The sequence below is a fragment of the Cavia porcellus genome, unplaced genomic scaffold, assembly GCF_034190915.1.
Source record: "Cavia porcellus strain 051 isolate PalLab524CR breed Dunkin Hartley unplaced genomic scaffold, mCavPor4.1 scaffold_15, whole genome shotgun sequence".
Classification (NCBI taxonomy): domain Eukaryota; kingdom Metazoa; phylum Chordata; class Mammalia; order Rodentia; family Caviidae; genus Cavia; species Cavia porcellus.
This window is the reverse complement of record NW_026947498.1, coordinates 19,497,223-19,513,194: the sequence shown is the minus strand read 5'-3', so window position 1 is coordinate 19,513,194 and position 15,972 is coordinate 19,497,223.

Here is a 15,972-nt window from a genome sequence, read left to right as displayed (position 1 = left end):
TGTGTTGAAACAGGAAATACTATGAGTGTTTCACATTCATCACCTAAATTACTTCATTAATATTCCTTAAGAAATACATCATAATTTTAGTTACATATTGCAGTGTGGAAACTGAGTAAATCAACACACTAATAGACAGTTTGCAAGTGCAAGAAAGGCTCTCTGAAGTTACATTTTAAATGATTGTGTTTTCCTTAGAGGCAACCTAGACAACCACTAGGATGGCTCCATGCTTATTACAAAAGCTCTTTTTTATATTGGCAATAAGAGTTAATGCCATTCTAAGGACACTGGAAATGATTTAATAAATTATGTTTTTTCTTATGAATGTTTCTCTGATGAGGAGACCACATAAATATATGAAAGTTATTAACAGCCAAATATTGATGTAAGCATTATAATACCATCAGAGTCATTCACAAGGAACAAACATAATTACAAGACTTCCATTATGTTTATATAGAAGACTACTAATCCTTCTCTTTATTTATTATGATTAGGTTTATTTTATCATTATACAATTTAAAGTGCAACAATAGTGCTACTGTAATGGCTGTGTCCAGCCATGCTTTTAGAAACTTCCCCTGCACATCACATCTATTTCTCTTGTCAACAATAAGCAGTTCATGAAATGCATGGAAGCCTGCCAGATGATTAACATTTACTCCCTACACAACAAATTCAGGCACAGGCACAGTAATTAAAAAAAGCAACAAGGTCGTAAGAATATCCATTTATTGTTTGTGTATTTGCATTTTGTGAAATGTTTCACGTTGTGAAAAAATATATCTACATATATAAACACAAGTACACTAAGTTCCTCATTTTTGTAAGTTAAATCTCCAAATGAACATGTATTGGGCATCATAATGAGTATTCTTATTCTGAGAAATGAGAAACTATAGTTAGAGAATAAATTCTTTTGTTTCTGGTTTTTATTTTTATTACCATGTTTGCATTACAGTGATTACAGTGCTAGCCAAGTAGCTAAATTTTAATCTAAAACTTCCATAATTTAGATGAATCCAAAAATACCTTTCTAACTTACAGAACATACATAGAAACTAATAAAAATATATTTGTAGAATAAGACATTATTTTTTGTTAAAATTCTCCCATTTTTTTGCTGTCATGAAGCTTCAGTTTCTCATATATTTACTTTCCGGAGTAATTGAAATAATTTAGGATTAACTCCAACTCTAAAATACAGATGATTTAAAATGAAATTAAAATAAAATACAGATGACTGTGGCAAACTTATTGGGACCACAAAGAAATACAAGAAAAATGTAAAATAGATCTGAGGCTTTATTTGGTTTAATGTCAAGTGAATTAAACTAAAAATACTTAGTCTTAGATTTTGCGAAATTTCATGTCTAACATAATTTTTATTTGAAACTTAATAATGAATATATTCTATATAACTAGCTTTAATCTTGTAATATTTTCATTTCAACAAGTGTATTATGTGAAAATGTGTACTCCTTAAATGAATTATCAAATTAGAATCAACAAAATATAAAAATTCTAAGTAAACCAACATCAATCAATGAAATCAGATTTGTAATTAAAAAACTATCAACAAAGAAATGCCTAGCTCCTGGTAGATTTACTGCTGAATTCTACAAGAAATTTAGAGAAGACTTAACACCACTACTTCTCAAACTCTTTAATGAAATTGAAAATGAACCAATATTTCCATATTCATTCCTGGAAGTAAGTACTACCCTAATACCAAAACTGAAGAAGAGTCAACAAAGAAAGACATTAATGAACCAATTTATTCGATTAAAATAGATGAAAAAATCTTCAATAAGGTACTGGTAAACAAAATGAGCAAAACACTAACTAAGGCCAAACCATCACCAAGTGGATTTCATCCCAGTGATGGAGAGATGGTTCAACATATGTAAATAAATAATTGTAATACACCTTATTAAAACAGCCAAAGACAAAAATCATATGATTCTGTCCAAGTGATGCAGAAAAATCTTTTGTGAAAGTCCAGTACACAGTCATCATAATAATCCTACAGGGAATTGGAATAGATGTTCTTTGTGTCAATCTAGTAAAAATTATCTATAACAAACAAACCACCAACATTATACTAAATAAAACAAAACCTGAAAACTATCTCTAAAATCAGGAACAAGACAGGGATGTTCACTTTCTCCACTCTTATTCAATGTAGTCCTAGAAACATTAGCCAGAACAGATAGGTAAGAGAAATAAATAAAAAGAATAAAAATATGAAATGAAGTTAAACCACCATTATTTGCAGATGACATGATACTACAGTGCAAACTAAAAACTGATAGATTTAATAAGCGAATTTAGTATCATAGCTGGATACAAAGTCAACTCTCAAACATCAATAATCTATCTATTCATGAATAACAAACTAAGAGAAATGTCAGAGAAACAAAACTTTTCACATTAGCACCACCCCAAAATAAGATATTTAGGAATTAATCTAATATAAAAGACCTATACATTAAAATTGACAGTACACTGAAAAGGGATATTGAAGAGAATATTAGAAAATGGAGAAATGGAGAGAAGCCCCATGCTCTTGGGTAGGAAAAACCAACATAATGAAAATTATCATACTTTCATAACTGATATACACTTCAATGTAATTCCAATCGAAATTCCAATAGCATATCTAACAGAATTAAAGAAAACTATCCTAAAATTTGTCTGGAATCAGAAGAGACCTACAATAGCAAAGGCAATTCTAGGCTACAAAGGCAAGACAGGGAACATTAAAATCCCTGTCTTGAAATTATAGTATAAAGCTACTGGGATAAAAACAGCATGGCACTAGCAAAAAACAAATAAAACAAAAAACAAAACAAAACCAAAACATAGGTCCAAAGATCAATATAAAAATTATAAGATGCAGAAATAACTCAGGAGACACTAAGCTGCCTTATCCTTGACAAAAGTGCCAAGCATACTCACTGGAAGAAAGATAATTTCTTTAATGAATGCTGCTGAGTAAACTGGCTTTGCACATGCCAAAGATTAAAGTTGGATTCATATCTTTCACCATGACCTAAACTAAATTCAGAGTGGGTCAAACATATAATATTAAAGCAGAGACATTAAATACACAGGAAAATAGAATAGGTAAAACTTTAGAAAACATTGGTGTAGGCAAAGACTTTATGAACAAAACTCCACTTGCACAGGAATTATCACAAAAAATCAAAAACCAGGATCTCGTCTTACTGAAAAGCTTTTGTACAGCAAAAGAAGTCACCAATAGAGTGAAAGGACAACCCACCATGTGGGCAAAAATACTTGAAACTGTTTTTCAGACAAAGGATTACTATCAAGGACAAAGAACTAAACAAGGGCAGTCCTCCCAGATTCAAGCCCCAATCCAAAAATAGGCATCTGAGATAAACACACAATTCTCAGATGAAGAAGTACAAATAGAAAATTAATACATGAAAAAAAGTTCAACATCACTGATCATTTGAGATATGCAAATTAAAACAACACTGAGATTTCACCTCACTCCAGGAAGAATGGCTACTGTCAAGAATTAAACCACTAATAAATGCTGGAGGGATGGTGGTAAAAACGGACCCATCTCCACTGTTGGTAGGAGTGTAGACTAGTGAAACCACTATGGAAATCAGTAGGAAAATTCCTTAGAAATCTAATTGGACGTCTCATTTGAGCAATAATTGCTACTCTGGGTATCTTCCTAGGAGAATTAAAAACATCATACCACAGTGCTATACTTGCACCCATGGTTGTAAACGAACAGAGTACTCATGGACTAAAGAATAGATATAAAAGATGTAATATTTTTTACCTTGGGGTACTACTCAGTGGTAAAGAAGGATACTTGAGACTTTATAAGTAAATGAATACAATTTGAGACCATAGTTGTAAGTGAAATAAATCAGACACACATGAGCATACATCATATTTTTTCACTAGTGTGAAAAGTTAAAAGAAACAACATATGTATATGTATACACATACACATATGTACATACGTGTATATACATATGTATTATGGAAGATAATTAAATTATTATACTACTAATTTTTCTGAGTTTAATGAAAGATTTGTTCTCCTATTGTTTGGAATATTAAATATAGATATTTTGTATACTGTGTGACTGATTTGAAGATAATATGATGCAATGTATATACTATTGTTTAGCCTAAATATTGTGTTTTGAAATTTTGCTTTATTGTTTTCACTTTAAAATAAAAGAGATTTGGAAAAAAAAGAACCAGAACTTGATGATTTGGAAATTTCTCTGCCTAAAATGAAGGAGATATTACAATATGCTCCGAAGGAAACACAAAAGGGTAGCTGAACAACTTTCTGCGGAAATGTTATGTACAACCCATGAAGTCAGTCATGTCCACAGAAAATAAAGATAGAGTTGAGGTCCCTTGGGAAGGTGGAGATGGTGTGACCCAGGAGCCATAGAATGCCAAAGGTTGCAAAAATCTATCAGCAGTCAAAATTAGGCATAGAACAATGTCTGTAAAAAGAATCTTTGTGTTTAAAAACATAGATACCCTTGACAAACAGAGAAGATTCATAGGGATTTTGAGGTTGTACTAATTTAAAAGCTGATAGTTCAAGTTTAAGGAGACAATGATCAAATGTGATGAAGGAGCACTGTCAGATATCTAGGTTTTCTAGAGGGGAAATTGTCTGAGAGAAATAACTCATTTGCAAGGAATATTAAGATTTGGGGATGTTGGCAGGGATTGACTGTATTTTATACATGGGATGAAAGTACATTTTGGAAAGTGGGTAAAGAGCTGACTTCACTGAGTTGAGCAGTACACTAAATTTATTAGCAATCATTCCAAATTCATTTCCACACAGAACATAGGAGTTTTATATAAATTAGAGTTTAAAACTTTGCAAATATTGTTAATTAAGATGAGATCATTTGGATTACTATAGCCCCTATTTCCAGCATTTCAGTGATATTATAAAGAAGGAAATGTTTAGAAATGGATTTAAGAAGAGAAAAGACCATAAGAAGGTGGAGGTAGAATTTGGAATGACCTAGAAGTGAGGGTCATTGCCAGAAAATTGCTAGAAACTATTTGCAGCTGGAAAAGAGGCATAGAACAGTGTCTCCCTACAGCCACCAGGGAACAATCACTAATGACACAGTGTTCCTGTCTTTCAGGCCTACTAATCTAGGAGAGAGTTCAAATATTGTTTGTGGCATAGGAGTACTAAGAAACTAGTATCTCACATGAAAATTTAGTGTGATCTTCATGTTTGTTTCAGCAAAGAAATGAAATATTTATTGCATTTTTGTGGAAAGAAAATATTGCAGCGTAATGCCTTTAAATATTACTTTTACCTAAACTATTTTCAGATCTAATCATTTTTAAAAGCTAATTTTTATTAAACCTATACAATCTAAATATATTTATGCAAGTAAAGCTTAGAAACTGTATTCAAGGCACAAATACCAGAATGAGATATTTTTAAATGAATAGTCATGAGGAATTATACTATATCTTTTAGAAAACATGAATTGAGTTTGGCAATAAACTAGTTCTTAATTAGAATAGCTATTTTAACAACATAAGAAATAATTACTGATATCAAATTTAATATATTCAATAGAATTTTGGTCTTATTAGTATTTTGTTAGCTAAAGCATTGGGGCCATATTTTCCATTACAATTAAAGAAATATATTAAAATATGATTTATAACAATTTGGATTTGTCTCTGGGTAAGAAAAAGGGACACATTTCATTATCAAACATCCTTTTTTCTTTTCCAATTATTCTGAGCAATAAGAAAACACATTTTCCCACATTTAATTAAAGTTACACATGATCAGCTTTAACTGGTAAGCACAAATAAACCTTTATAACTCTCACTCCATTTAGTGTACCTCCAAACATTCAATGTTTCTAGATTATCTTGCTTATGATAATAAGATGTTAAAGTAAATTAATTCAACATATGAGATGATATATACTAATATTCCATAAAGCATATATATCTTTATATATATATATATGAACTAAATTCTACTTTTCATTATTACACAGTTAATGCAGTTATAATTTTTATGTGGTGTTTTCTAAAATAAAAAAATATTAAGATTAATTTATGATGCTGCAGAATTTTACAGAAATGTAAAATTATACAAAATATTCAGCATTAGATAAGCACTAACTTCTTATTTCCAATTACTGTTACATTCATATAATCTAAAACAAATAATGTTAATCCTCCAAAAATAAATATAAAAGTTGGTCATTTCCATATTGAATTACAAGTAATATAAATAAAAGTATGACAGAATGTTTCATTTGAAAGCTGGAAAAAATTATGAGCTTTACTAGTAAGTTTGCAATTATTACAGAGGAGACACTTAAATTCAAATGTTTTTGATTAAAAAGCATGGACATTAAATAGTGTCCAATGTCACAATATTTTCAAGATCAAATGATGCAGATCACTGGAGAGTAAGAATCTAGGATGTGACTATTGGTGTCGTTTAAAAATGTACCCCTTTTTAAATGAAATTAGGAATGCAATGTCTTGGGATGGATGTGTTTAGAGTGAACTGTGATATTCACTTGGTAAATATCAAGCTTGGAAATCTTACTAGTCATCTAATTTGAGACACAGAGTAGTCAGTAGATTTGTGAGTCATTCTCTAAAGGAGATTTAAATTTGGGAGTTATTGGCCTTTTAACTGTGTTTAAAACAATGAGACTGATTGAGCTCAGCAACAGAGATCTTTTACATCCGTATTTCCACCACTGGCAATGTTGATACCACAGACTGTATAATCATTTGTTTTGAAAAGCTATCGGGTACATTTTAGGCCATTTGGCAGCCTGCCTACCATCTTTCTACAGTGTACCAGCAGCAGCTCCTAGTTGGAGAAACAGGAGATGTCATCTAATCCTGGTGAACCTCCCGTGGGAGTCCAATCATTTCCAACTGAAATCCTTTGTGCTAAGGAGAATAAGAGAAATTTGAGACCAACTTCAGGTTATTCAATATTGAGAAATTAGTAAAAATGGAGAAATCTGCAAAGCATTTACAAAGAGACCAAGGAGACCAAAGAAATATTAATCAAAACAAATGTTTTAAAAACTAGGGAGATAATTAAATTCTTCACTAGGACAAAGGAGAAATAAAGTGTGTGGAAAGTCCTGGTTTGGTAAATAATAGCTAGGTGTTGACCATCATTTTAGTAACAACAAGTTGAGTGGGAAAGTGGGAATGTGACTGAGAACACATTTGATGGACTAACCTAGAAACCTGGATGTTTATATTTTGCCTAGTTCCCTCCTAAAGAATATATGAAGATTGTAAAATAAATAGTTCAATTGCAAAGCACAGAGCGCATTATCACTATTTGTACTATCAGTTAGTTTAGAATCTCAAAGTATCACAAGCAGCACATTCATGACTTGATGAACTGTGAAACACACAGTGTCACATTAAAATGTTATGCAACAATGGAACTGGGAAGATGAACTAACAGTAGTAAGGTCCCTATAATTGCTAATTTACAGAAATAGTAGAATTAAAGGAATGTTTGAATTATTACAAAATGCTTAGAAAAAAATAGAAAATGAAGCATTTTCAAACATCTGATGTTAGCAATAATTTCTAAGACATGAATACAAACGCTGTAGTGTTATGCAAGAATAGAATGGGCTGGCGAGAGATAAAAAAAGCATGAGTGACTTGTGGAGCTTGTTGATCTTTGTTTTTTTTTTTTTAACAGATCTGGGCAGAATGAGAAATGAGATAGACATGAGTTCACAGCATACGAGAAAGATGATTTGAAGAGTGAATACCATTTCTACTCTTAGAGGTGAAAACAGACTTGTAGCCTATGAGCATATGGCAGAGTAAAGATGTCTAATTCTGAATCTGAGGCTTCTGCTTAACCACTGACATCTTCTGAAGCCCACTGCTTTCGCTCTTTGCTGTCTCACTGATAGGAACACTGCTAAGCACACCTGGTGCTGGGAAGAGATTCAAGGTGTGCAAGCACGAATGCCTTCAGAGAGCCTCATTCAGGTCCCATCCTTAAGCCACTTTTCAGTTCTGAGTGGACACCTTGTGTGTGTGTGTAATTTCCTGTGCTTTACTGTGCTGTCATCTTCTTCATATCAGAGCCAGTTTGAAAGGAAGTCCCTCCTACCTCTCAGATTATTACAACACGATTCATTGCTGTGATTTCTAAATCCAATGCAGCATATTTTAAAATAAAAAGAAGAAAAGGTGAAGCAAAATCAATGAATAGACAAAGTTCTATGTAGAAACTTGTTGCTTATGTGTTCCATTTTCTTGATATTTAATTTTCATACTGGGCCAAAAGGCCAAAGCTTGATGCTGATCAAGCAAAATATCATCCGCTTTTCTCCAGTTTCTTTAGGATCTTCTATTATTATATACCTGATTGATTCCTGAGGATTAAACTAGCATTATGTCTATCAGAGCTGCCCAAGCTATGTTGTTAACTGTATTATCCTTGTATTATCAATTTGAGTTTAAATTAGAACACTTTCAGTCCTGCTAATGCCCTGTATGCACACCTTCACCTTCCTAAGGAATTGTTCTGTACTCTACAGGTCCTAACCAAGCTCTAGTTTCTAGCTACACTACCAGGCAATATTTTTATCTCTAGCTCAGGTACTTCAGGATGTTGTGAAGAGCTCTGCAAGATTGTTCCTTCCCAGATTTCCAATCAAAGGATTGGAATAATTCTTTTTCACACACTAATATTAACATCTACCCTAAAGTCTCTGTGTCACTGTTAAAGACTTGGTGGAAAGGAGATTTTTATTTTTATTTTATTTTATTTTTGCATCCAGAAATGTGGTAAGCACCAATGGGAAGTGCAGAGTGATGTACTCAGAAGAGGAGTGCAGGTTTTCTTTTGTATAAAATCTGTGCATCTTTTAGGCTTATAAAGTCTTGTAGATATTTTTTGTCTTAAAACTAAAGGAACTAGAACATGCTACAATACAAACAAAATAGAATATAGTCAAATGTTACAGCAAAAATGTAAATTAGCTCTGAACATGAAGTAATCTTTATTCTATAAGACTAAGGGGAAAAACATATGTAACAAAGTAACACAACTTTTTTTTGTGGTTGATATAATCCTTGGGTCTTAATATTCTCTATCAGCCAATGAACAAAGTATTATAGAGCATGGTGAATATCTAAATTTTGGTCTACATGAGAACAAGAGATTGTGATTGAAAGATGAATCAAAAAAAGGGTTTAATATTCTAAGATACTAGCTATAATTTCGATCTGTATCTTTAACACTTCAACAATTTTGTGCACTGTATACTTTCCCACCTCTGTGTTTAACTCCTCCGGGCTAGGAGCATAAAGTGGTTAGTGAAATTCTTTGAAAACCCTAAATCAACTAGAGATTGTGCAGGAGACAAAGGATTGGAACTTCTGTGAAGTCAAAGAGTAAGTACAACAGGAGTGAAATCATAAACAAAGCTAGAAGAATAAGAATGCATGAAAGATAAGGCTATGCATTTTTAAAATTTAAACTATTTTGGATGACTGGCATTATAGGTCAAATAGTTTTGATTTGAGATTAGGTTTCTGATAGATTTTCCAGGAGTGGATGTTAAACTGTTCATTAATTACTATAGGAATTTGCAGTGAAAACAGGAAAATAAGTTTAATACTTATGTGACATCATGAAATGAGAGAACTGAAATTAAAAAAGACAAAAGACTTTAAACAAAGAAAATTGAAATCGGCAAGTTTCATGTGTGTAAAAGAGACCAAAAACAAATGATAGGATTAATATCAAAATGTCTTCTATGTATTCCAATCATGTTTGGTCACACAATCTCCACTTGCAAATGACTATAGAGGGATATATTTACAGGGAAGAGCCAAGTGTTAGTGAAGGTGAGCTAGTAACACAATATTATGGAAAAAGAAGTATATGATTGAACAGGTTTGCTTACAACACATAAGGCTTTGTGCAAAGTGAAAGGACTTAAAGACAATCAATTTGGGAAGCCTCCCAGGGATGTACATTTCATTTTTCTACAGAGATATGAAAATATGAAAGTTAGTTTAAATATACCAATAATTGCAGTGGGAGATTTAATTATTAAAGGAATTGGTTCATTGGCCAGTTAATCTTGTCAAAATGCCTACAGTAAGAAATCTCTGGACTCCTAGAGAAGTGATTGGATTTTGAGGTCATTAACCTCATCATTGTGTTAACCCACCAATGTTTTTGCAGCTATTAGATAGGTGAGGCCTTCTTGGAGGAAGTGAATCATGGGTGAAGACCTTGAGGACTGTCCTGGCACCTGGATCTTTACTCTCTATTTCTTTTTCTGCTCTCTCCTTCCCAGATGCCATCATGTGAGTAGCTTCCTTTTGACATACTCTGTCACCATTTTTCTGCCTGGGAGCCAGCTAACCACAGATTGTAATCTCTCACATTGTGATGAGCATTGACCTCTCCTCTTATAGGCTGAAAATGTCAGGTACTTTCTTTCAGCACATGAAAGCCAACCCATACAGTCTATATACTAGAAGCTGACAAGTTTAAAATCTGGAAGATGGGCAAGGAGGCTAAACTTTGGAGATTAAGTGATACTGAATTTGAAGTCTACAAGGAATCAGACAGAAGACCCAAGATCCAGATGTTTCCGTGGTGCAAATTCAATTATTTTGAAGAATTCATTCTTGCTGAGGTAGGGGGCATTCTTGTGGTAGGGAGGAGTTTGTTCTTCTGTACTATTCTGGGATCCAGCTGATAAGCTGAGGTCCAGGAACATTAGAGAGGGCAAACTTCATTACTCATTTAAATTTTGATCTCAACCAAGAATGACCTTACAGAAAATGTTTGACCATATATCCAGATATAATGGTCCAGCTAAGCTGATACATAAAACTAAACGTCTCATAGTGAAGTCAGTCTACAATCATTGATCATCCTTGGATTTTATACTGTATATCACCACAAAAAATTCAATTTTCAAAATGTTTGTATGGCACTGTATACTTTTCCAATTATTATGATAAAGATAATTCCAGTTCATTCTCAAAACTATCCCCTCAAGGGAAAGGGCCCTAAAAACACATAGAATTTCAGTGAAGGAACAGGTAGTCGAAATATTACACTCCTAGGTTTACAGATAAAGAAACCTTCATGGTTCAAACAAATATACAAACTAAAACTACAACTGAATCACTAGGCCAAGATTTGAATGTCAGCTTTCTGTTTATAAACCTAAGACTTTTAAAGTTGCTGTAGCTATCCTTTAAAATAGTGTCTGTTTTTAGAATCAACTTACAGGGTCAGAACACTGAGTCTCCTTAAATTTAGGTGAGGCATCGCTCTTCATTAAAGAGCCAGCATGCGGTAGAGAACTGATTAAGCTACAGCTACTTCGAGGATACCCACAGGTGTTTGTGCCAGTAGTGTGCTATTTACCAGTCACTAATCTAGCAGTGATCTTACTATGGAAATCCTTAATTTGAAAATAAGGATGATTTTATATTACATTCTAAAGAACATAATTGTCTTTAAATTGCCCTCTTTTCTCTGAAGATCTGATCTCTGAAGCCTGAAATGAAACTTTAACACTTTCAATTAAATTCAAGCCTTCAAGGTTTGGTTGAACCTAAGAAAATGATTTGTGAAGCTCTAAATTCCCTCTGAAATAAGCTTCAAGCTAGTGAATTTCCTATTCTTAGCATTTCTACAGTCATAAAAGAACTTCTTTAATACTGAACTTCTTTCATAAGTTCAAACGATGCAATCATTATATGTCTAACATCTGAAAATTTAAAAAAATGAATATCTGATTTCTTTGTTCTATGCATTTTAGGATGTGCAGGTAGTTAAACATGAAATAGATAAATGAAAGTGTCTTCATAGTGCTTTATTTGACATCTGTTATATATCCTGCAGTTGCAACACACACTATATATATTTCAGGTTTCCCCAAATCTTTTTAAAAAAATCTTAAATATTTCAATTTCTAATATCTCTGAAAAGTTTATTTTTCTATATTTTTGGTTAATGGTTTTCCTAGCAATAGCTGTTTTGTCCCTTTTGGTAGGTAATGTGAAAAAACAGCTTATAATTTCTTTTATGTGATGTATTGGGATAGAAACTAAGTCACTAACACTGATTAGGGTATCTCTCATTATGTTACCTCCAGTCTGTCTGATGTAACAGGTTTATCTCATCCTAATTTCCCTTCTTTGAGGCTTTATGCTATTTATTATAACTTCTACAATTCCATTTTCCTATGATTTTGAAGAATATCAGAATACTACTGAAGTAAACTAGTCTTAATGCTCTTTGGTTTATTTATATTTTGGTTGCTACTTACTTTATTGGAGTTTTGAACTATTCTTGCTCTGGTAAATTTTCAGTCATTCCAGAAAATTACACATTGGAGTCTTACTGTTTAACTACAAATTTACAAATTAAATGTAAATTATCAAAGGAGAACACAAAAAAACTTTATGTGACTATGATGTTAGTCAAATTTTATTGCTCTGACAAAATACCTGTTGTAAAGAACTTGAAGGAGAAAAGATTTACTTTAGCTTACATTTTCTAATGTTCCAGCCCATAGTCAACTGATTCTATAGCTGGTCTGAGGTGAAAAAGATCATTGTGGCAAAAGGTTAAATGCTGCTCACCTCACAACATCCAGGAAGCAAAACCAGCAGAGTCAGAGAGGCAAGGGCCTAGGGAAGTGTTTCCTCCACAGTGCCCATTTTTTAGCTAGGCTTCACCTCCTAAGTCTCCATTACCTCTTAATAATCCTATTGAATTATGATCTCATCAGTGGACAACCAACTGATGAGGTTACAGCCCTCATGGGCCAATCACCTCCTGAAAAACTCACTTCTGAATATATAAGAGATGTAAAAAACATTCTAGACATAAGCCATATCATTTTAGCCCCTGCTCTCAAAAAGCTCATCCCCATCGCATTGTGGAAAACACTTTTAGTCTCTGTCTCTAAGTGTTACCAACATTAACACAGTTAAGCCTGAGTAGTAATCAGTTCCAAATGACCACTGGATGTAGTGGTCTCCGAGTTTCTCGAGAGCTAAACACAGTGAAATGAATACCTGAAAAATAATTTCCTGGGTGGCACTGAGTAAGTGAACTGGGACTTCCATGTGAAATCAAAGTCTTTTAACTGTTGTCATGCTATGTCTTCTTGATTGTGCAAGAATAAGGTGTTGCTGATTCTTGAGAAGCTCTCAAAGCATTTACACTACTGTTGAAGTAGAAAGTACTCACCTTCCTCATACAGGCACAATCTCTTCAGCAACGTGGTTATACCTACTTGGCTTCAACATCTACACTTTTGCTTCTGTTTTTGATTTTGCTAATCTGCCAAGGTTTTACAATCTACCTGCTATTCCCTTTATCTCTAATTCTCACTACAAATCTAGCTAGAAGCCACTAACAATGCCCCTGCAGATGGCTACATACTGTTCTGTCTTAAAATCAATCAGCCCTTCAGTTTTATTAGACCTCACACAAAGTCTCACAGAGTAAACAAATGCAGACAACTTGCTTCCTAGATGGTAACTGACGTCTTTTATTTCAATTATTAATAGAGTTCTTGCTCTTAGTTGAACCCTCATAAAGCAGTCTTTACCATTCCCATTCCTATCAGACTTTCCTGGTCATGTCAGAGTCATCTGTTAATCTATGTTTATGACATATTAGGACTTCTCTGCCCCATCTCTTGAAAACAGACTGGTCCTACAAACCACATGTGAGTGTTTCTCAAGCTTATGATCATGTATTATCACAGCAACTACTTCTCACCCAGCTCTAATTTCTCTGTTATATTTTCATCTTATTACTAAATTTCTAGTATTAAAAAACTTCAGGAAAACTTTATTTTGGCACATGGTTTCTGAGGCTTCAGTCCATGGTTGGTGGTTCTGTTGCTCTAGTCTGGTGGGAGACAGATCATCATGGGGGAAGGGCACGGGGGACGAAAGCTGCTTATCTCGTGGCAGCAAGTAGCCAGAGAAAGAGGAAGGAGCCAGAGAAAGAAAAGCAGATGCTAGATAGAGTTCCAAAGCTCATCCAATTTCTAAGGTCCTATGATCGTCTAATAATGTCATGAATTATGATCTCATTATCTGATGATATTACAGCACTTAACAATCCAATCATCTGTAAGTCCCACTTATGAACTCCTAAGAACTTTGGGGTACAGTTTAGATCTAAATCATAACATTTATAACTAAAACTTTGCTATCCTTTATTCAAATAATCAAGTGCTGGATTTTTATGGATTCTTTTGAAATTTGAATATAAATGAATATGTGTTAATGTGAAAATGTTGTAAGACACAATAAGTTCATATTGTAAGAAAGTTTAAAATGATTTGTAACTAAAATATCTCTAAAAACAAAATGGAGAGGTATCCACTTATGTAAAGATAAAATGCTAAGTTTACTTTTTGGCACAAGGTTGAAAAAAAAAGTTGAAAATATCAGTGTCAAAAGTTTGTTAGATGTATTGAAGCAAAATAGCTATTAGAACCTGATCAACAGGTGAATTTGTACACTTCTGTAAAATATAAACTGAGGTATTAATTGTCGTGATAGTTATGATGTTAACACAATTCCTTTTTTTCATGATACATGTAGTTCTTACCTTAGTCTCCAGTGGTAATTTTTAAAAAGTTGATATAATCTTTAGAAGATACAGTTTATCTGAGTTCATGAATGCTTTGGTTTGCTATCATTTTTTTTTATTTTCTATTTTTATTATTTTTTATTTTAAAGAGAATAAAACCAAATAAAATAAAACAATAAAACCAATAGGAACAAACCAGTGTAAGTCACACAGGACTTCAAAACAATACAGAATTAACAATGGTTAATATAATGCCTCTTGTTGTCTTTGAAATAGCTGAAGACACTTTCAGACATAGTAAAAGTCAAACAAAACAGAACAGAATAGAACCAATAAAAAAAAAAAAACAGTGGGGCTGGGGATTTAGCTCAGCACTATAGGTGCCTGCCTGGCTAGCACAAGATCATGAGTTCGATCCCGGGTACAAAAAAATAAAAATGCAATAAAGGACTTCAAAAGGAGATAATAGTAAACCCAAAATGGCTACCATAATACAGCTTGTTACCTTTGAAATAGCTGCCCATGCCATCAAATATAATAAAACCAAACTAAGAAAAACAGAATTAAACCCACCATTAACAGAACAAAGAAAATGATACAGGACTGCAAACAAGATAACACAAAATTAACAATGGCTACCATTTTCAGGAGATCCCCTATAGATGCTACATTGTGTACCCTTATCCTCTGAATGGATGATCAGACTACTGGCTTTCAACATGGAAAATTAGTGCAACACTAAATACAAGTGTTAAATTGTATTTAATTTCAAAAGCTATCATTGCAGCCTGCGTTCACTTAATCAGTCTGTTGCTTACAGAGTAGGGTGGTTTTGGTGTTGGCTCTTCTTGTTTCCCAGCCTGCATAGACAGAAAAGGGCTGGCTCTACTCCCAGTAACCCTTTCATGGGGCTGACTTGCAGGGACACACTGCTTCTTGGAGACTTTTTAATCTCTTACTGCAGTCTGCAAATAGTGCTGACTCATGGGAAAAGGCCGGGGTCTGGCTGTTGGCTCGGTGGCCTGGGCATGGCACTGACTCACAGGGAGGACTTACTTCTTAGTGACTTCTTGTTTTCTTCTCCTCTACTCCTGTTTATTCACAATTTGGTGTGCAAACAGAAGTATTTGGCAAAAAAAAATTTTTTTATGGGGCTGGGGGTTTAGCTCAGCGGCATAAGCGCCTGCCTTGAAAGCAGGCAGTCGTGAGTTGGATCCCCGTACCTGTAAAAAGGAAAAAGACCAAAAAAAAAAAAAAAAAAAAAAATTGTGTTAGCAAACTCTGTATCAGGT